The sequence below is a fragment of the Sander vitreus genome, chromosome 22 (genome assembly GCF_031162955.1).
Source record: "Sander vitreus isolate 19-12246 chromosome 22, sanVit1, whole genome shotgun sequence".
In the NCBI taxonomy this organism is placed as follows: domain Eukaryota; kingdom Metazoa; phylum Chordata; class Actinopteri; order Perciformes; family Percidae; genus Sander; species Sander vitreus.
Window position 1 is genome coordinate 2,281,321 of NC_135876.1, and position 22,712 is coordinate 2,304,032.

Sequence of the window (22,712 nt, forward strand, 5' to 3'; positions counted from 1 at the left end):
AATAGCTCCACCTCGACCAACTAAAACAGTGAAATGCTACCCATTAATGCATCAGTAATAATACTCTAATAATATAATAGCATAACAGTCATAGGTGTATTTTTCTGTTCTGAGTTATATTTAGCTGATAATACTTTTGTACTTTTGCTTCAGTAACATTTTCAATACAGGACTGTTACTTGTAAAGGAGTATTTTTTACAGTGTGGTAGTGCTACTTTTAATCTGAATACTTCCTCCACGACTGGTTTTTCAGGGATTGGATTTTATCTTCTTTGTACATACATAACTGAGTTAGCTTGGTTTGACTGTTGATGATTTGAAACAAGTGAAAGAAATGCATGAAAGTTCTGCTAATTCAGCCCTGTTTAGTTCTGGTGTTGAGACGGCAGTTGAGTGCTTAGGGACCGTCTACAAACTACAACACAGAAAAGAGATACAACAAAAATATGTAGGCTATTAATTTAATGATTAAATAAGGTAGTGTCTCCAAACTTACCTCAATTATAACTTGTCTCCTGTTAGTTGTACGACAGCACTTTTAAAAAATAAGCATATGCCTATTTTTGAAAATATGTTTGCATCTCTTTTCGGTGTTGTAGTTTGTAGACGGCCCTGAAGCACTCCTTCCAGTATCAACACCGGAACTAAACAGAGCTGAATTAGCAGAACTTTTATGCATTTCTTTCACATCTACTGCAGTCAGATTCACTGTGTTCACTCGGAAGGAATCACTTCACATGGGTAGGCACTTTTAATGACATTTTGCCGGCTAAAAACAAGTTTAAAACTTGCCCTGTTTAAGCCTGTTGGGTGCTATTGCTAGCAGGAGGATAACACGGTGTAGGCAGCACCGATTGTTTTCATTTTTCTCGCTACTGACAGCACTCCACATTTACAACCAACAGAGCTACGGGTTGGAATCGACCGGAATTCTCCTTTAACAACAAAAGAGGAGGGAAGAGTAAATGATATGATAATGACTATTTTTAGCGGTGGATTAATACACATTTGCTGCTGTAGTGAGTATTTAGTGAGTAGGACAGAGTGTGTGAGTCAACGAGCACGAGCGGATATCCTACAGCAACACCATTGCAACTCAAATTGTGTACGTTTGTCATACTAACTTATAACACTAGTAACGTTATTTCCGTGGAAAGTAAGTGGTGAGCATTCGGTTACAGGGTAACCTTGGTTCTCTGAGTGAAGAGCCTATCTCTCCAGAGCAAGGCCGCTCGGATACCGCTCCAATCAATGTTAATCAGGGAACCCATGCCAACCTGGGCCTTTTATGCACTGGCATGGGCCCAGTGCAAAAGGGTCAGTCCAGAGGGTCAGTCCCCCGTACATTAGGAATATGTAACTGTGTGGAGAGATATGCTGCATTCCAGACACAATTTTTAGCCCCTAAGTTACGACTTCAAGTCACGACTCACGAATTGGTAGGGTTCCAGGCAAAGTCACGACAAACCCTTCTGCGGCTCTGGTCTGATGATCTTTGCGTCAGCAAGCCAAGCTCTGCTCGCACAAGTGGCTGCTCACTTCACTTGCGCGAGCATGTATGTACAGCAGATTTGTGCGTCTGATGATAAAAATAATGATATTTGGCACACCGTCAAAGCTGGCTAGGTAAACATTGTGCCATTGGCAGGGTTCAGGTTAGGCTACCTAACGTTAACGTTAGCTAGCGGCTACCTAACGTTAACGTTAGCTGATACTAGCGATTTCTAGTTGGCGACATTTTGGGCTTCATTTAATAATCATAACCTGTAGTAGTACACAATCGCATGTGTATTGTTTTGATTACAATGTGCGGAATTCATTTACGTTGCCTATTTATGTTTATTTATTTCTATTTCTCACCATTAACCACCGGCGTCTGTACAGCATCAACCATTGTTGTTTATGTGTTTGTGACGTCAAAAACTGTAACTGGGAGTACAACGATCTGGTACGAGTTCACAGGTAGTAAGTTACGGGTTTGACTGCCGTTCCAGGGCACTTTCACAGGTAGAAGGTTGTGAAAACACGGGTTAAGGGTTACCTGGATTAGCAGCATTAGTCTCGATACGATAGAGATCTCGCATCTCCCAGCTGACGGAGGAGAGGGGGTAGTCACGGCAGCCACCACTGCACACACACCTGGGCGTATATATTGGCAGTTTGGAACATTTTAACATAAACCCTACCTGCGGTCTCCCTGCCGCTGGCAGACTACTTTGCTGGGAGAAGAGCGGAAGGCAGCTTTTCCGGAGATGGATAAGCTAGGGCTGGCTGGTTAGCTAGCTAGCAAGCTTTTCCGTCTATAAAGGCGGCTTGCCACTGGCCACAGGTTGGCGACTCATTTTCTGTTCCCAGTGTAGAATTAAAGCATGGTGGAATTAGCAAGCTAGCTAACTAGCCAGCCATCCATCCGTGATAAACAGTAAATTCACTATTGTTTCTGCTGTTTTTCTGCCACCATAATGCGTGCGCAATTGCAGTGACGTCCACCCTAAATTGGTCCATAAGCTGGTTTGGAAAATAATACTGTAGCAAGACTTGCCATCTCTCTGCTGAGTTCTCTCTGCACAAACGCAGACAGGACAGTCCGCTCACAGACAAAGGCACTTTTTATTCTCACGTCTGCTCACACACACACTTCCAACATGAATACACAGTTTCACCGTACGCCTCTGGTTGCCTGGCTTTTCTGGCGCACGTAGTCCGGCTGCTCCAAAACTCCCGACAGTTCGGTAAACATTTCAACAGTAAACGAAATACAACAGCCAGCGCGGCTATTTGTCTCTGGTGTGTGCCAGACATCCCAGGTTCCAGTATAATTATTCAATGAGCACCAGCTGTGTCAATCATCTCACCTGGCACTGCTCTCATGAGCCATCCCCAGACCTCTCTCTCCTGGCGCTCAACACAAACCATGTCCACATCCTCAAACAGCCTAGGCTACCTCCGCTGAGGAGTAACTGGAAAGCTCCATTCATAATAATTCAGCCAGCGGTAAAGTGGGCCGGAACTATCCGGAACTGTTCCGGCACCTTTGATTAATAAGTAAATAATCTAATCATACGTCAGTGTTTCAATCATGCACCGCCGTTAGTCCATGAAGGAGGCAAATATCTGTCATTAGTTCACATGTCTGTATTACAGCAGGACAGTTGGGTGTCTGTTAGTCTCTCATTGCCAGACCTTCCTTCACAGCTCTGCGGAGGAGGGTCTGGCTAGTCCACACAGCATTCCGGGATGGGAGAAAAACGTGCTCTGGTTTATTGGCTTTAAACCAATCACAATCGCCATGGGCAGCGTTGGGCACCGCACGGAGCCACGGTGCCGCTGCAAAATAGTCTCGGGAAGGAACTTGTTTTGGTTCAAAAGTAGTTTTATTCGTGCAACAGAAAACTCATTGGACAGATAGTCTAGCTAGCTGTCTGGATTTACCCTGCAGAGATCTGAGGAGCAGTTAACCATAGTCCTCACAAATCCACCGGAGTTTAAAATTCCAACACAAAGAAAGCAGAATGTAACAGACATCTGGCTGAAAAGAAGGACGTAACGTGGAATTTCCGGTGACAACGGAGCAATCCTGGAAGTGGAAGGGCGTGGATATAGACTAGGGGTCTGTTATCTAAACTGTAAAAGTCAGTTGAACATCTAAAGTGTCAGTAGGCACCTGTGTTTTTCATCAGATAATAAGATATTTCAGATAAAATCTTATCTGAAAACACTTTGACTAAAATGATAAAAAAAAATAGCTGACAAAATTCAGGGAGATCAATCAAATGTTTACATAAAGTGAAGATTAAAAAGAGAGACATTATCAGCACAATGTACATACATTTACTTATCATCTGTTCAAGGAGGAGCTTTCAACTCTTATATAATGCTGGATGGTTTAATGAATAATAATACATATTTTAATTGTATTTTGTGAGTATAATCTGAATCTGCGACGTAGCCAGTAACATTTCATTTCAGGTAAATGTAGTAATACAATGTTTTCCTCTGAAGTAGGAATACCCAGTAAGTATAGTATACAGTTGGGTTGCATATAACGTGCTTTGGGGTCCTTCTGTAAGTTATTTCGGGGTAAAATGGTTCTGGAGAAAGCTGTACCACAGGCCAAGCAACCAGCCTATTCCAAACAGTTACATGTTGAACAGGCACTGCACTACTATTGAATAAATGGAAGGTCTTAGCTATGATTTAATATGATGATTATTAGACACTTTCACACACAAACACTAATGCATTTTCACACTGTGGTCAGCCTACACATCGGATGTGTGTGTGTGTGTGTGTGTGTGTGTGTGTGTGTGTAAATCCACATTAGGTCCACATTGGTCTCCATAGTGTCACATTCTGTGGTGAAGTCAGTGAAGCTAGCCAGGATTTATAAAGGCTGCCCTGACACTCCCACCACTCCCTCCGCCAACCAGTGGGAGGACTGTCACTACCAAGTCAGGACTTCACTCTCTTCACTTTCTCCTAGCAAAGTGGCATTCATCATTGCCTACTAGCAGCTGAAAGAGAAAGGTAAGAGCCTGTCATCACGTCTTCACTGCATGTGCTGTTAATGTAGATGGCTAATCAAAGTGCCAACTATGTGATATATCTGTTCAGGCTCAGATCATATTTTGTGATGTACATGTATCACAATCAATATCAAAGTAGTGTTAAGTCATAGGGAGAAATGATCTGTGTTCTTGTTGGTGGTTGTGGATTAATTTACCTCTTAATCTACACAGCTGTATATATGATATCTATGCATGCTTGTATCATCACTGGGGTTTTTTTAGCAGCTTTTTCCAAATTTGATGTTACCATGGCATTGGTTTGGTTTGGCCACAAGTGGCTGGCCATCAGGACGAGAAGACAAGCTAAATATACAGCATAACTGCATACATCAACCTCTGTGATTATGGGTCAGCGATGTTGTTTGCCTTAGCGCACGGCACCAGTCTTGTTTCTGTGTGTCTCTTGGCATTTCAAAGTTATGCTGTTAGTTCAGTCTGTAGTCTAACTTGGTCTTCCATCCTAATTACTATATGTTCAACTACTGAATGATTTGGAAAAGATGGAGAAGCTGTAGGATGGTGTTTAAGATAGTCAGGGGATAAGACAGCTATTTTTGGTTTGGGAAACATAGTTTCATCATGTAATGATAATTTCATTGCTAAAAGGCAGAAAAGTATAGACTTCAGAAGTAGTCCCGTGGGGCGGCCTCTAGCTCACCCAGTAAGAGCGTGCGCCCCATGTAGGCTGAGTCCTTTATTATAATAAATAAAGGGAAAGAAAGCCCCAAAAACTAATCTTTATATGACAGCTAAAATACTTTGGTCACCGTAGCTGCAGTATTTTTGCTTTGACTGGGAGTTATTCATGCCATTAAAGCAAGACTATGTATGTAGAAAGAGGAATTAATACAACAATTCATAAGCAATAAAACATACACTTGTTCAATTCAGACACAGCCTGTCTTGGTCTGGTATGACCAGTAACTTATGGTGTTTAATGTTAGCATAGATATTGCTGTGTGTCTTACATTACTGAGTTCTCTGACTTTGACTTTTAACTGTTATTCAGCAGACGACTGCTGTTTTAGGGATCCCACAGATATCTACTGTCTCTCTTTAAAATGTTTCACCTCCCCTTTGCTCTTCTTCTCTGCTGCACTAGCTATGGCAGGCCAGGCAAGTCTGTAGAAATATTAAAGTGCTCATATTATGCTCATGTTCAGGTTCATAATTGTATTTAGAGGTTATATCAGTGAGTGAGGCATCTCACGTCTGTTCCATCTTTGATGGGAGTCGCACATGCGCAGTACCTAGGTCAGCACAAATAATATTCTCAGCCATCAGTCAGAAATGTAGTGGATCATGTCCGGAATATATGGCAGTGCTATGTTCCCTGCAGTCATCTTTATTTTGTAAACCAACCTAAGGCGCTGAGCAATCCCAGCAACATCTGTGCACAAGGAATGCTCTGTATTACTGAAGCCAGCGGGGGCGCTTGATGTGGTTGGTATACTGCACTTCTGGTTTGCCAAATGTAGAGTGAGGTTTGGAGAAATTCCGGTTCACTACCCACCTATCCTCACTGTATGTTTGTAATGACTAAGGAGCTTTGAAATGAAAGAGTGAGGCACAGAGGAGAGGATGTATAGATGGATCCAAGGAAGGGAAGAAATGAAGTGTCTTTTTGAGGATCTTGGCAGAGACACTTTTTGAAATAGTGAAACATTCTCCACTGGCATGCTGTCTGTGTGTTATTCACTGTGGCCTTACAGCCATACGGTTTGACTCCTGGACCTTCTCCCCATGTTCTGCTGGGGTTTTTCTTTTACTGTGACCTCTGTCCTCAAACAAACACCTGTACACTCGGAGGCACAAGACATTAATGAGTGGACACATATATTTTCAGAAGTAGGGATATATATTTTCCTGGTCTTCATCCGATACCTGAAGATACCTGTATTGGCATAGAGACCTGGCTGGATTGATTTATGACATCCACCGAATTAAATGTAGAGTATGTTTGGAGCTGGCGTAGGGCTGACCATTGGAGACAGTTGGCTAGAAAAATGTTTGTCTTATCATTAGTCAAGTTTCAATCCAAATTTAGAGCACATTTTAACTGAATTTTCAGAAGAAAAAAAAGGAATTAGTGCGCCTTTTCATTCACTGCTGTTATGTGAATATTAGGAGTTGGACACATGGGTGGAGGTAATTCTCCAGTCAGGTGCCATTAGACCATTGCAGAAGAAGACGGTGCAAGGAGATGATCATTAAAAGTTTTATGTCAACAATTTCTTGAACTAAACAAACAAAATATTGTATTATATTTTCCTATTAGTTGTATTAATACAGTGCGTGTTCAAAATGTGCCTGTTTGGAACGGACCGATTGCTTGGCCTGTGGTATTGCTGCTTGTAGCATTCTCCAGAACCTAATAGTACCCCAAAATGAATTACAGAAGGACCCCGAACCACTTAATATGTAACTCCACTGTATCGCCTCCTACTGACTTACTGTGTACTTCTACATCAGAGGAAGACATTGTACTGCTACATTTACCTGACAGAGAACGTTGCAGATTCAGAATTTAATCACAAAATATCAGTTAAAATGTGGAGTAATCAGACATTTGCCTCATGGACTAATGGCAGTGTGCCATCCATACGGCCCGTTATGAGTAGAGTTGGGTACCGTTTGGATTTTTACGATTCCGATGCCAAACCGGTACTTTTAAAACGATTCTGATTCCTAAAGCGATTCTTGAAAAACTGAAAAATGACATCAGAGAAAGGCTCTTTTATGGAGTTTTTTTAAAATTGAAAATTATTTAAATTTAATATATTAACGTTTTAAAGTACTTAAATATATAATAAGTACACCTAAGTCACCTAATAATTTATACTTTATTAATCCCACAAGGGGAAATTACAATACCTAACACATAACTACAATAATTTAACAAATAACAGTTACACTATTAACAAGTAACAACAAAATAAATGTTGAGTTGGTATGTTAACTAACCCAGCTTCAAACTTTAGCAGTTCTTTTGCAGAAAAATGACCATATTTGCCTTCTCTGGTGAGATACTACACCTCTCCTGACTTATGGCCCGTCCTGCACAGGAGAAACCTCTCTCAGATGGTGTCCAAAAGGCCCGGACACACAGGTAGGAGTTTGAAAGGGCAGACAATACCACCAGGCTACAGTGCCCTGTCCTGAACGATAGACTAGCAGAGCAAGTGTAATATGTTTACTAGTGATCACGTGAAGTGAATGGTTAATATGCTTTTACGTCTGTTTTGGTGAGTCCAGAGGGAAAATATGGCATTTTAAAAGTAGCCTACATTTACGATAGCTAGCTAACGGTAGACTACAGAGAAAGTGTGATATTTTTACGTCCGTTTCGGAGCGTGTACAAAAAGCCGTCTATCAGCAGTGATTCCATGTCGGGGGAATCACTGCTTCACACCACGAGCGGGCACGTGCGCCACTCGGCGTAAAAGGGAGAAAGAAAAAAAGAGTCTGCCGCTGTCTGGAGCGACAGAGGGAAGATATTTCAGTCGGAACCGAAATGAGGAACTGAAATTTGCGTTCTAATCCGGTCCGAATACTACAGTTTGCGTAGGAACCGGTTCCGTAGTGGGACCGGGTTTCGGTACCCAACCCTAGTTATGTGAGCCAATAAGCAAAGAGCTGCGTTAATCAACCACAGCACCGGACCGAGTCCAGAGACGGACTCACAGAGACGGAATGTGAGTGTGTGAGAGAGAGAGACACTTCAGCAGAGGTGTTCATTTCCAAATATTGCCTGACCAATCGGCACACTGCTGTGAATGAAGCTCCGAGATTACGTTATATATCCTGCCGTTTGTTTAGAAGTGGTGAATTTACAGCTCACAGCAACTTAATACGATATAGTGTCTGGATTTTGTTTGATATTTGATATTATATAAGAATGGCTTTTTATTGAGTTTCCTCTTAGCGAAATGCTCTGAGTGAATTTAAGCTGGGCTTTTATTGGGAAGGGTAGACATGGAAGAGCCAGTTATGGTAGCGCCTTTTCTCAACCTTTTTCAGCACAACAGGTGTGATGTTCCTGTCAGCTATCTGCTCGTGCTCCAGGAAAGTGAAGAAACGTTAGGTTGGCAGCCTATTTCCAGCAATCATGTAACGTTGGAAGCAGCAAAAAGTTAACCACAGTCAACGCCGGTAAATATCCCCCACCCCTGCTGCTTTACAGAGCGTGTCAACAGCCTGCTGTGTCAGTATATATATATATATATATATACATACAATATATATATATATATATACAAAATATATATATATATATATATATATATATACACAATATATATATATATATATATATATATAATATATATATATATATATATATATTGGGGCTGTCCTTTTAACGCCACTAATTTGTTTTAGGCGCGTTCTGTGATTTGGGCCTTGGATCGGTCGCATGTTTTGACTTTTATGAAGATAGGAGAGAGGCATTTTGCTGACGTGGGCGCCAAGCACTTTCTGCAAGTAGCCAAACAGTGGGAGGTTGAACATAAAGCCAGCACACAGACCACTTTTTTAGCATGCAACATGATTGCAACGGCCAGGCAACTCCCGTTGGACCATATGCCTTACGTTGCACATAGCCACCGAGCCATCACAGCTTTTCTCACGCTTTAGTTATTGTCTGTTTGAATTTATTTTTGTATCAGCCTGTTTTGATCCCACTTAAAAGATGTTTTTGTGAGCCTTTATTTTCCCACATGTGGGGTTAAACACAATTATACTATTACATTACATTGTTACATTTAGCTGGCCAATGTACTTGTACAATGTGTCTGTTGCTGTAAAGCACAAAGTCTATTGTTATGTGTTTAACTGCTTAAAAAAAAGGGATGTTTAGTTCACCTTTACATGTGTAAAGTGGGCAGAGATGGGGACTCGAGTCGCACTTAAGTCGCACAAACAGCTGACTTCAGACTTGACTTGCGACTCGACCCAAAAGACTTCAGATTTGACTCGGACTCGAGCTTTGAGACTCGTCAACAACCTGTTTTAATGTAATTATTGCTTTTTAAATCTAAATGTATTCATGTATTTCTATTTTCTTTTATTGGCGCATATACGTTGGGGAAACGTATGACGAGCTGTATGTCCCCTGGCCTGTGCCATAATGTGCAACGTAACGCATGCGTTATGCCTTATGTGCGTGCACTCACATATCAACAAATGCATTGACGATGGCGACACCAGTTCCTCGCAGAGTTGTGCCCTTTGTCATTAGTTTTGTTTTCAATAACTTCGTAAACAGTTGCAGTAAGAGAACAGCTAAATGCAAGGTGTGTGGCACCAAGATAAATGATGCCGGATCAACAACGTCGAACTTCATCAGGCATCTCAAATCGCATCCAGATAGGTCAGTCACTCGCTAATGTGAAAGAGACGTTACATTTAGCATATATCGTCACAGGTAACAAGCTAACCATCGCGTTAGTGTGTGCTAATGCTGGAACAGGCAAATTGTATTTTATAGTTGTATCCATATGATGTGACAGACTAAGGTTAATATTTCACCAGGTCCGAGGGCTAGAGAGATGTGTTAAGTAGCAGAAGATTAGACTATACCATGTCCTAAGTTGGAGACCCAATGTAAGTTCTGGATTTAATCAAATTAAGCTAGCTCAGATCAGATCAGATGGCCAGAGACTTGAGACTTGACTTGGACTCGAGCTCAAAGACTTGAGACTCGACTTGGACTTCCAAAAAATGACTTGTGAACATCTCTGAAAGTGGAACACAGTTGTGTTAGTATTACCAAGTAATGATACATTCAGGTCAATACGCCCATCTGTTGTTGCTTGATGGGCTTGAGTTTGCAATATTATGCTTTCAGTTCTTACGAGAAACAACCTGTGTGTAAAGCTGCTGGCAGCCCTCTACCACTCTGCAATAGACGGCATCATACATACTGCCTCACAGTGTGGTATGCTGGCTTCTCAGCAGCTGACAAAAAAGCACTGCAGAGGGTCATCAACACCGTACAGAAAATCATCGGCTGCCCTCTCCCCTCACCTCAGGACATTGCATACACCCACTACCTTTCCAGAGCAAAGAACATTGTTAAAGCAATGCCAAAGATTCAAGTACCTTAAAATAATGTTTCCAAAACCGTTTCAGTGGTTCATCAACTCGTAACAGGGTGAACGGCACGTCTGCATTGGCTTTGCGGCCCTCTATCGGCTATAACCGCGCTATGCAAGTTTGCCAGATCGGGTAGCGGATCTGTAGTTTGAATGAGACATAATGGACGCAATTCCACTTCCAACCTGGAGGGGGACCGAAGAGGAAAAGTGCTTTAGTGTTGCTTTAAAGACAGTTCTCACCCTGGCCACCAGTTCTTTGATCTCCTGCCATCGGGGAGACGCTGCTGGTCAATCAGAACATCAACCACCACAATAGTAAAAGGTTTCTTTCCAAAAGCCATCCAGACTATAACGTCTGCACCCATATTCACATTTCTTTTTAGTGTTTTTACAATCCATTTCATTGATCTGCGCAATATTGAATTATTATTTCTATTAATAACTGTGCAATATATTTATTATCGCAACTAACTGCCCTTGTTTTATGATGAATGTTGAATGAATGTTGTTGTTTGTCTTATGTTATACGTGGATGCGTGCAATATAGTTTTATTTTAAGCACCGCTGGGAGGGGCACTTGTAATTTTGTTGTATTCATTGTAATATAATAACAATAAAGGCTTCTTATCTTATCTTTCAGTATATTTTTTGAGCATACAGTACCTTTGAGGTTATTCTGGGGAATATTTTAGACAATATTTGTCATTGTTTTGGATTGTTGCAATAGTAATAAACCTTTTCATAAAGCAAGCATAACATATTTGTTATGTTCATATACATATTTTATATGTTGATGAGAGCATTAAAACATTTGAAAAATATCCCTTTTAAAGTACATTTAGAACAGATAAAAAATGTGTGATTAATCGCGAGTTAACTATCGACAATCATGCTATTAATCGCGATTTTATATTTAAATCAATTGACAACCCTAATATATGTATATATATATATATATATACATACATATATATGTATGTATATATATATGTATGTATATATATATGTATGTATGTATATATATATGTATGTATATATATATATACCCTTATGTATATATATACATAAGGGTCTTGTATAGTGCATACAGTCCATATTTAGCCCTTGAGGGGCCCTTACAGTTCGCTCATTTCAAGCCCATGTTGCCCACATTCAATTCATATGGGGGGGCACGTGTGCATGTTGACTGGGCATTTATACACTAATGATGACTATATTAGTAAATGTAGATTCATTATTCACATGTAGGCAGCAATGCAAAAACATTAGCTATTTTTTAATCATAGTTTTTTTATAATGCAATGTTTATTTTATACTGTTAACCAATTGTTTCGGGGTTAAAAACTGCAAGCTAATTTGAGTGGAAGCACCTTGCCGTAATATCAACATACCTACACGACAGACTTGTTTGCTAATGACTCCCAAAGCAACATATTCTTCGTTCTGTTAGGATATCAGTTTAGTGTATTTTGATTAATTAGCTGGGTAAATGCTGACATGTGACATGAGGGGGGCATGTGGCATTGGCAGGTGTGTGGATGAGAGATTGGGAAGATTGTTTCTGGCTGGAAGCAGTGGCAAACACGCTCCAGGGGACTGCCGCACACCAGACGCTTCTACACAGAGAACACTACTGAAGACAAAGACGCTGAAAAGACTATTCTTGTTATCACAAACTTTTGTAAATACAACTTTTATAACCTGAACTACAAGGAAGAGCGGGGCTGGCTTGGCAAAGACGCCGACAGAGCGGACCCGAAGCTACGTCATAGTCACTGGAGCAAGCAGCCATCTTTAGACGCGAAAACATGCAGATTCTGGGTGAGTCGGGCGTCCGAGCCCGGCCCGACACATTAACTGTAATTATGAGCCCGAGCCCGATTTAAACCCGACAATTTTTTAATAGGCTACGTGGGCCGTTATAACTGACGTTCTCAACTACAATTCCGAGTTGTTTGAACTACAGAAATCTGTTTAGAATTATCTTAATAAATATAGGTAATGCAACAAGGACGAAGCATGTAAACTGTTTGTTTATTCAGAACGGAACGGATCGTAAATGGATCCGAATGAAGAATATGTAAAAAAAACCTCGACCCTATAAGCTCCGCTCAGCCGAATAGCGAGGGTAACAGATCAAGGCAGCAACATAATCAAAGCCCTGGAACCATATAGGAGACTTTCTTGTCTCGATCTCCTAATTAATACTGTCCTTCGCCACGGTCTGCATGCTGACGCACTGGCCGACAACAGTGCTGCAGACGGGGGAGACACGATGTAGCACAGTTTACCTCACACTCAAGTCAGGTCAGGACATCCACCCAGAGCTACGGGAGGAGCTGGAGAGGAAGAGCTTTCTCCCCACCGAATAAGGCTGATAATGTAATGATTAAAAAAACACAAATGCTTGATCAAGGGCCCGGCCCGAGGATAGCGGCGGAAAATATCGGCCGGGTCGGGTCCGGTTCGGGTTCGGGCAGAGAATCTAAACTCTTGTGTGCTCCAGCCGCCACCTGCTTAAGGAGCTCCTCCTTGGTGATTGATTGATTGATTGATAGATAGATAGATAGATAGATAGATAGATAGATAGATAGATAGATAGGCTACTATTTGATTAAGTTTTATTTTAAATTAGGGATGAGTTATCAAGACGTAGCCTATATGTAAGCACACATAAGCTACACCTCCACAATGCATTGGCTCTGTAATCAATACGGGTTTGGAAAGATGTTGTATAACAATTGTTTGCTGACTGGGCCAACGTCCCCCTAAACATGCAGCCGCTCTCCAGGACTCACGTCATGCTGATTTTCTGCAGATGCCAGGCAGATATTTCCATGGATGTATTAAGAGAACGGAATAATCCCGATAAATGTTTGCTACACCTCCTGCAGAGCTGCTAATAGACAAGTGCTACGACCCATATCCGGTGCCATGTCATTTCTCTGACGCTCCATTGTTCCGACCTCTCAATAACCCAAAAAATTCCCTTTGGTCCTACAGCCCACTAGTCCGACGTCCCTTTGTTTCGAAAAAAAAATAAACCCTCTGCTCCGACATCCCATTGTTCCGACCATATAGGGTTAGGGCTTTTGTGGATCACCTCCCATAATCATGAGATCAATGAATCAAAAATAACAAGCAAAATTACATTTCTCTAGCTTATTAACACATTTAAATGTTTAGCCTATCTTTGAAACACTGAAATAAAAATGTAGGCTAAGTCCAAAGTCCAACAGGGTAAAGTTAGTTTTGGGTTGGATATGTATTTATATTTCCATAAGCCTGCAATGATAATGAATAGGAATGGGGCATATCCCTGCAATAACCTATTTGAAACTAACTTGCTCAGTGAGAAGACGCCTCATCTTGGCTGTTTCAAACAGGAAACTTCGGGATTCACGACATGTTAAACAAGGCAAAAATCCTAAAGAAATATTATAAATAATTGTCCCTAACCCTAACCTTAACCATAACCATAACCCTAACCCTATATGTTCGAAACAATGGGATGTCGGAGCAGAGGGTTTATTTTTTCGAAACAAAGGGACGTCGGACTAGTGGGCTGTAGGACCAAAGGGAATTTTTTGGGTTATTGAGAGGTCGGAACAATGGAGCGTCTGAGAAATGGGCAGTCCCCCCATATCCAGAGCCCTGCATTTTGCATGTTGTACCCTTGCAACACAACTTTTCTGGTAACAGTTTTGGTCACAAGGGCTGTCACGATAACTCCTTTTTGTTGTGCGATATATTGTCCCAAAATGAATTGCGATAAACACCGGCGGTTACATAATGACAATATGACAATATTATAGCATAATAATGAAAATAATCTTTCAAAGATCAAAGAGCGTTTAATTCTTAAGACTATTTAGACATTGCAATCGGAATGTCAAAAAATATATCCTAAATAAATGAAACATGAATAAATAATAAATACACCTTTGTTAACAGAAAATGCTGTAGTGGCAGAGTATGAGGAGATGTCTTTTATGTCCTTCAGAATGTCATCTTTTACTTTGTTGTACAAAGATGGAATGGCAATTTGGGAGATGTATGTTTTCTTTGGCAATTCCTACTGTTTTGTTAAAAGTTTGCAGTATATTTTTAAATGCTGGTTTTTCGACCATGTTTAATGGCTGCATGTCTTTAGCTATATATCGAGTTACGCAATCTGTGAGCGTGTGCCATTTCATGCTGTCACGTTTATATTTGCAGTCTCGAAGACCCCTTAAAGCTGTTCCCACACCAGAGCTGCAGATTGTGGCTTTGAAACCAAGTCCATTGGGACTTATTCCTCCTAACTGGCTGTAGATGTCACGAAACACTATAGGGCCTATAAGGCAGTGAGTTCACGTCTTCGCTATCTGCTCTCTGTGTGTGTGTGTGTGTGTGTGTGTGTGTGTGTGTGTGTGTGTGTGTGTGTGGAGACACTGCCTGAGCCTCGCCTCTGCCTCCGACACAGAAAGCAGATGAGATGACAGAGGTGGCGAGATCAACTAAAATGTTGGTAACATTCATTCGTATGTCAAAATTAATATACTCTTTATTTTCAATTATAAAAATGATCAATTGCAATATATTGCGCCACCAACAGCTACCCAGCTCATTTCCATGTATCGTACGCTAAATCCATATATTGATTATCGCGACAGGCCTATTGGTCACTCCAAATTATAGCTTTATATTACTTAAAATGCTTACTTTAGATATACAATTCATTACACAACTACGTATACACTTAGTTTATAGAGTGCTTTTCATGATACTACTGAAAGACAATTTACACAGGTTCTAATTATTGTAGAAAACAGCACACTATAAGACACATTAAAAGCTATTCTGAAATTAAACTCAATTTTTAGATAATTAGCCTACCGTGGCACTATAGGCTACTGTACAACCATACTATAGATAAACCAGAGATTTTCAAAGTCTGAGACTGTAGGCTTCCCCTCAGACAAAGCTGGTAAACATGCACCTCCTCACAACTTTACCTCCTTTTGAGTTTTTCTCAATTCTTGGATGCCTATGGGAAAATCATTATTTGAAGCCAGAGACACTCAACAATTGGGCCAAGACAGCCTACTATTGCTGTTTGACACTTCAGACTAGAGCTGAAGATCTTCAGTCGGGTTTGGTCTTAATTTCTATAATTTTACACAGGCTCAGGCCGGGCTTGGGCATGCGCCCCCATTGCGCGGTAAATGAGCGGTCAGGTGATGCGTTTCGATTAGCGCATAAATGGATGCTGAGGAGGTGAAACGGAGGCTGGCCTCTGGAGGACTTATTATATTTCTTTGTTCCAACTTTGAAGTGGCCTATAGCCTACGTTAGTCATGAATAAATTATGTTAAAAAAATTATAAATGACTCATTCTTGACAAAAGGTAAAAGAGCTGTGTGCGTGCGCACATTTCAATAATGTCGGGCTGTAAACGGGTTGGGTTTTTAAAAAGCTGTCAATCAAAATGTACTTGTCGGGCTCAGGCCGAATTCTGTCGGGCTCGGGCCTTGTCGGGCCAAACTTTTAAGGCCCGATTACAGCTCTACTTCTGACTACACCAAATATCGGTACATATAAACATGTCTCTCCTCAGGCATTCCTGACTCTGGAAAAAACAGTGATATTGCTCCAAACTACTGTATCTCTGAACTATCTCTTTAACCAAATCAAACACACTTAGGCTATTCTATGACATATATTTTTGATAACAAAGGTAATAAGTGTTACTTTCATTTACTGAGCCTCCCCTTACAACAGTTTGGACCCCCCTGGGGAAGCCCATCTCATACTTTGAAAACATCTGGCCCAAACTGGTTAATTAATGCATTATAAAGAAAGACAACAACATTTAAACAAATAATTTATGAGGAAAAATAATTATAATTAAAGCTGCAAGCAGCGTTGGACAGGCCCTCGCGCCTCTGCGCGCATCGGGGTTACTGGCGGACGCTGCTTCTTGCGACCGTGCATTTGCGCGGCACTCAGACACCGCAAATCGTCACCAATGAAAAGGGAACTCCCTGCTGAGTTCAGTGATACCTCACACAAGACTCTACGTCATACAGTTCATTAGCTGTGAAAGGGGGCGTGGCTAAATCATAGGGGGCGGGCCAAACCATGACCAATGAAAACGGAACTCTCAGTTGAGTTCAATGATACCTCACACAATGGTGTACAAGAAACGGGTCATTACTTATTAAAGGGGGCGTGGCTTAAACATATGGGGCGGGGCAAATCGTCACCAATGACAAACAAACTCTCTGCTGAGTTCAATGATACCTCACACAAGGGTCTAAAACGATTGAAATGTTATGAAAGGGGCGTGGCTTAAGCATAGGGGGCGGGCCAAACCATCACCAATAAAGAAGGACCTCTGCTGAGTTCAATGACACAGCACACAAGACTCTACCTTAAACGGTTCAAATGTTATGAAAGGGGGCGTGGCCTGGGTAAGTAGGCGTGGTTAAAGTATAGTAGGCGGCTCAGTATCACATGAAGATCACACATTCTAAGTTTCATGTAAATCGGATGATGTTTGTCATATAAGGCTGATTTCCTGTTGCCAGCGGGGGGCGCTATGACCAAAAGTCAATATTGGCCTGTAGATGTCCTCAGGCCTGGACTCTTGTTGATTGTGGGAAATTTCAAGCAGATATGACATTGTACACTGTAGTTACAGCCACTTTCTCGTTCATCGCTAAACAGTCAAAATGGCCGCCATGCCACGCCCACACTGTTTGACGAAAAGTTTTTATTTTAATAACTTTTCATCTTTAAGGTGTTGAGATGGTACAGACCAAATTTGAAGTCCATCGGATGAAATCTCTAGGAGGAGTTCGTTAAAGTATAGCACCTTGACTTTTAGGCCTAGTTCCTGTTGCCACTAGGGGGCGCTATGACTTTGAGCCAATATTGGCATGTAGATGACGTCAGGGTTGGACTCTTATGAATCCTGAAAAGTTTCGAGCCAATTGGACAATGTACACTCAAGTTACACCCACTTCCTGTTTCGATTGTGAAACGCACAAAATGGCCGCCCCGCCACGGCCACGCCCTATGACGAAAAGTTTTTCTTTTAATAACTTTTCATCTCTAACGTCTTAAGATGGCACAGCCCAAATTTGAAGTTGATCGGATGAAATCTCTAGGAGGAGTTGGTTAAAGTACGACATGTGGAAATGGCCAAAATTTCTAATTTCGAACTTTTAAATAAAAATGGCGGACTTCCTGTTGGGTTTAGGATATGGCTCCAATGACGTTTTTTGTACGTCTTGACATGCTACATATGTGTACTAAGTGTCGTGAGTCTACGTTAAACACACTGCGGGGGCTACATTTTTTTAACGTTGTAGGGGGCGCTAGTGAGCCATTTTTGTGCGCCTATTCCCGAAACCCTTAAAATACGTAAAGTTTCACCAGACTTGATGCGACCGCCAATTTTGTTGAGTTTTTGAATAGGTTAAGCCCCTCAAAAAGGCAATTCATTTGCCGGGAAAATAATTCCTTCAGTTCCAATAGGGCCTTCGCCGCTTTCGGCGCTCGGGCCATAATTATATAATTTTTCAAACAAGCTGTAGGACTTGGGATATACAGTCCTTGTGAGCTGTGTATCCCTACTTCACAACATCAGTGGGGATGGCAAAAACATTTACTAACTCATTCTTCTTAGTGTGTACATATTTAGAGAGAAAATAATATTTATGGCTACCAAATATGCAGCACAACTGGGACAATGGCTTCCCTTAACACTGTGTAAAGTAAAGATGTAGACCTATTTAAAATCAACAGAAAGAATTAAAGAGCATTACTTGATGTTTTCACTACTGCTAACCAGACATTTCTAAGCCTCCAGTATGTCCTATGTCAAAGTACGCCTACAGAACAAAAACAGTTCTGTAAGGAAAGGTTGTCACACAAATTCTACTACTGAACAAATTCAAGTACTACTCATCATATTGTCCACTGTCCATCATAATGTCAATTATTTCAGTAAAAAGAAGAAAAAAAGCCTGTCTCTGCCGGCCTCAACTCCAGTCAGTTACCAGTCGGGGAAGTCCTCGGTGGCCCTCTCTGCCTCGGACTGAGTAGGAACCAGAATTTCTTTGTGCTGCTGCTGCAATAACAAAATATTATGTAACTATGAGTAGAAGTATCTTTTTTATGCATGAATGTTTTTTTTGCAAATGTGAAGTCTGAGTCCTTGGCAGCGTCACAGGTTCTAAACCGAACCCTTTGATGCATGTCACCCCCCCCCCCTCTCTCTCGCTCTCTCTCGCGCGCTTTTCCTGTCTTAAAGCTATCCTATCAATTAAAGGTGCTGTAGGTAAGCCTTCTAAAACTAACTTTTTGTCATATTTGCTGAAACTGACTCTATGTTCCAGTAGAACTACATGAAGTAGGTCATTTATATATATATATATATATATATATATATATATATATATATATATATATATATATATATATATATATATCTGACTCCTCTGGCACCACCTACAACCTGTAGTGAGATTTGCAAAAATCCACCGCTCCCTGTTCAGATGCACCAATCAGGGCCAGGGGGGGTGTCTAACTGCATGTCAGTCACTGCTCATGCACACGCATGCATTCTCCCTTTGTGGGGGGGAGGCTTTAGGAGAAAGGGGGGAGGGACTGAGAAGTTGTTGATGTTCAAATTTTTTGGCTAACTCCGGATTTCCACTGGATGCGGAACGTCTGCGGACCGGCTCTGCTGTGGAACAGCTGCGTGCCGTCCTTCAACACCCACCAGGTCCGGATTTGTTGCGGCACGGCTGCGGCCATGACTGACAGTTGCACATATGTGGGTTGTCAGTTATGATTGGTGTGGTCTACTCAGAGCAGTGTTGATTATAACTTCTGACAGCAACAGGAAGGTCTTATGGTACCTCTCCTTCACATACTGCACTTAAGGTTAAATAGAGTCAATACTAGTACAACTTACAAAGGGTTCAACATATTTAATTGGGTGATAGATGGATGAGATTTCATGGGAATATATTTCTGATTAAAAATACAACAAGGCATGACAAACAAGTTACTCACTCAGGCCGGTTTTTAAACCATGTCCACACACCTCTCCCAGTCTTTTCAAATGGGCTCGCTGAATAGGGGTAAAACACAAAAACATTTAAACAGTCTCTAAGATAAACTCTGCAAGTTTGACACAATAGCAGAACACGTTATTAACACGTTACTTTTCTTTCATGGGATCGTACTTGACCACTTGGGGATCTAGCATTATCTGAAATGTTAATTGTAAACTCAAGATTTTAATGTTTATTCTGTCTGACAACGAATGCAGAGTCCTTCTCCTCACTTACAAATCCCTCCATAACCAGGCCCTCTCCTCATAGGCGCGGGAAGTGGAGGTGGCGAAGCTTTAAAACTGTGATGAGGCCCAGATAGTAGCCTATCTTTAGCCTAGTATGATTGTGATTTATGTATGCCTATTATAAAGAACCGAATAGTCTTTAACTTTTTAGAATTTGTTACATACTGTCGGGAAAGAAAGATTTTGCCTGTACTGTTACTTTGTGGCACTTAGGCCTTTTTTTGGGCCGTTATGTGGTTCATGAACACTTAATCTACTTGTGGTTGCTTTAAAATAAACATACATTGTCATCTAGAAAACCGATCCTGGTGCGTCAAGCTCCTTGTTTTAACAGACATTTTGATTATGCATGTATTGCTAATAATATATAATTTACATTGGTTGCACTATATAAATGACATTTTAGTTTATATGCATGTATTCACACAGATATTTAGATAGGCCTACTCTTTTCCTCGCTGGTTTTTGGAGTTTGCATAGATTACATAGGCCCTATGTTGGGATATAGTTTGTAAGCACTGTCAGCTCAGCTGTACTTCATGGAGGGGAGGGGCGAGTGAGTTTTTAAAAGGAGACACAGGTAAACAGGTCTGCAGAATACAGAGCCTGTGTAACACAGTATCTTTAGACTCTACGTGGACTGTGGACCCCCCCAGCACCCCAGCATCCCCTGCCAAAAATATCTTCCCACGCCTCTGCCTCTCCTACCCCACCAACACATGCCCTCCAGCAGCCTCCGCTCTCTGCTGCCAGCCACTCAGCACTCCACTGGCACCAAAAACTACTGTTGACACCATCAGTTACCCTAGCTGCTATTGCTGTAACCCACAATAGAACAACACCACGTGAAACGCTGGGGTTTGCCTAGTTACTAGCTACTCATTTTTACAGAGCTAAATAACCGCTAATGACAGCCGTTACCGTTTAACTAGACTGCTTTTGCTAACACCAATCGCTAATTCCAGCATATAAAGTAACCCTCTTGCAGTAGCGTTGAGGTTAACTCACTTATTTGCCTCCCAAGCAAATGTTCACCCTCCTGATGCAAGTATTGTTTTTACACAATAACTTTTACAGCACTCCTACCTCGTCACAATGTATTATTTAATACAATGTATAGTTCGTATCATCGTCTGCTATTAGAACTGCTAACGTTACGGGTCCTTGGCGTGGACTGGGAAATAACTTAACTTAGCTAGCTAACGTTAAGCCTAGAATTCCCTCTGCTGACTTTTCGTAGGCTAGCTAGCACGGCCACAGATAGCCTACATGCTTCTGTTACATTCACACCTACCAAATATATTTCAGTTTCTCTTAATTTAGAAACACAACAAGACTTAATAAACCATGTCTTTAAAGATTATTGACAAATTCATGTATTATGTACTTAATTAATGCGATTACCTAGGCTAGTGACCAAAGTTACATTGCTAGCTAATAATAATAATATGAATACACTTGTCCTATACACTGGTCCTTTGTGCTGGCTCTTTTTATATACACTTATCTCGTGGCCACGAGTTAATTATAACGTGCGAACGAATAAGTATCTTGTGGCCACGAGTTATTTATAACATGGGAATGAATTGTATCTTGTTACCACGCAATAGCATTTCATGGCCTTAATATTATTATTTTTTTTATTTTATTTTTCTCTATCTGTGATCCTTCCGGGGCTCCGTACTTTTCACTGTTAGTCTCGTTTGCTCTTACAGGACATTTATGATCGTGAGAGTTTTAAATGTGGTTAATGTTGTGATACGGAAAACTATATGGTAAAGTTTAGGCAACAAAACTACTTGGTTAGGGTTAGGAAAAGATCATGTTTTGGGTTAAAATGAGTAACGCAAGTCTGTGACTTATAGTTACGTCCATGATGTGGTTACATTCTAACGTAGTTACGTTTGTTAACTTAAAAATAAAAATCAACGTTGACTTTTAGTTTCGCATGGGACACAAGCGGCAGATTTTGTTGCTCTTTATACTACGTTACCTGACTTCCTTCTTTCTACCGCTCAACAACAAACGGAAATACGTATGTGTCCTAATAAGCTGCTTGCTTAATCGACCTATACGGACATTTTTTGGTGAGGACAGTCTGTGCAATATGGTTCTATAATAGCAAACAAGTGAGACAGAGAAAAAGACAGAGTTACGGGAGCTGGGAGGAGACTTGTTGAAGAACTGTTGTGGTAGCTGTACTCTCTTCAGCTGACTGATCCTCCCATGTCTTTAAACCCTCTGCCAGCACACTGCAGCCCTCTCTGCCATGTTTATATTTCTGTTTTACCATCCCAGCATAGGGCTCACGTTGTTATTTTCTCCGGCCCAGCCTTGTGGTCGGTGGTACCATGTTTGCGCTGCAAAATGAACACAGGGAGAGCTCCACAGAAAACACACTACTAGACCATATGTTGCATGCCACAACATGAAAACTCACAAAAGCATTTTACAGGAAAGAGGAGGAAAGAAGAACAGTGGGGACAGTAGAGATGTGATGATTTCACAAGTCATTTATCAAATATGTGCCAACTCCACATTACAACACAGTCTATTCATTGGACTTTTTATGGACTGTTGGAAAGAGTCTTTCTAATTCTTTGAAACACATACACATATACCAGTCCTTCCAGGAAAATGCTGAGTTGCAAATGCAAAAATCCTTGATTATGGGGCATGTTTTCTTA

The 22,712-nt window shown here is 41.1% G+C and overlaps 1 protein-coding gene across 1 annotated transcript in view; it reads left to right on the plus strand.

Annotated features, from left to right (window-relative positions):
- Window positions 1–4,411: 4,411 nt before the first annotated feature.
- The window catches only part of LOC144537049 (uncharacterized), a 95,306-nt gene continuing 77,005 nt past the window's right edge, over window positions 4,412–22,712 (plus strand). Inside the window, exon 1 of the mRNA XM_078280464.1 lies at window positions 4,412–4,528. The gene's annotated coding sequence lies outside the window, so the exon portion shown is untranslated. The remainder of the gene's footprint in view (window positions 4,529–22,712) is intronic.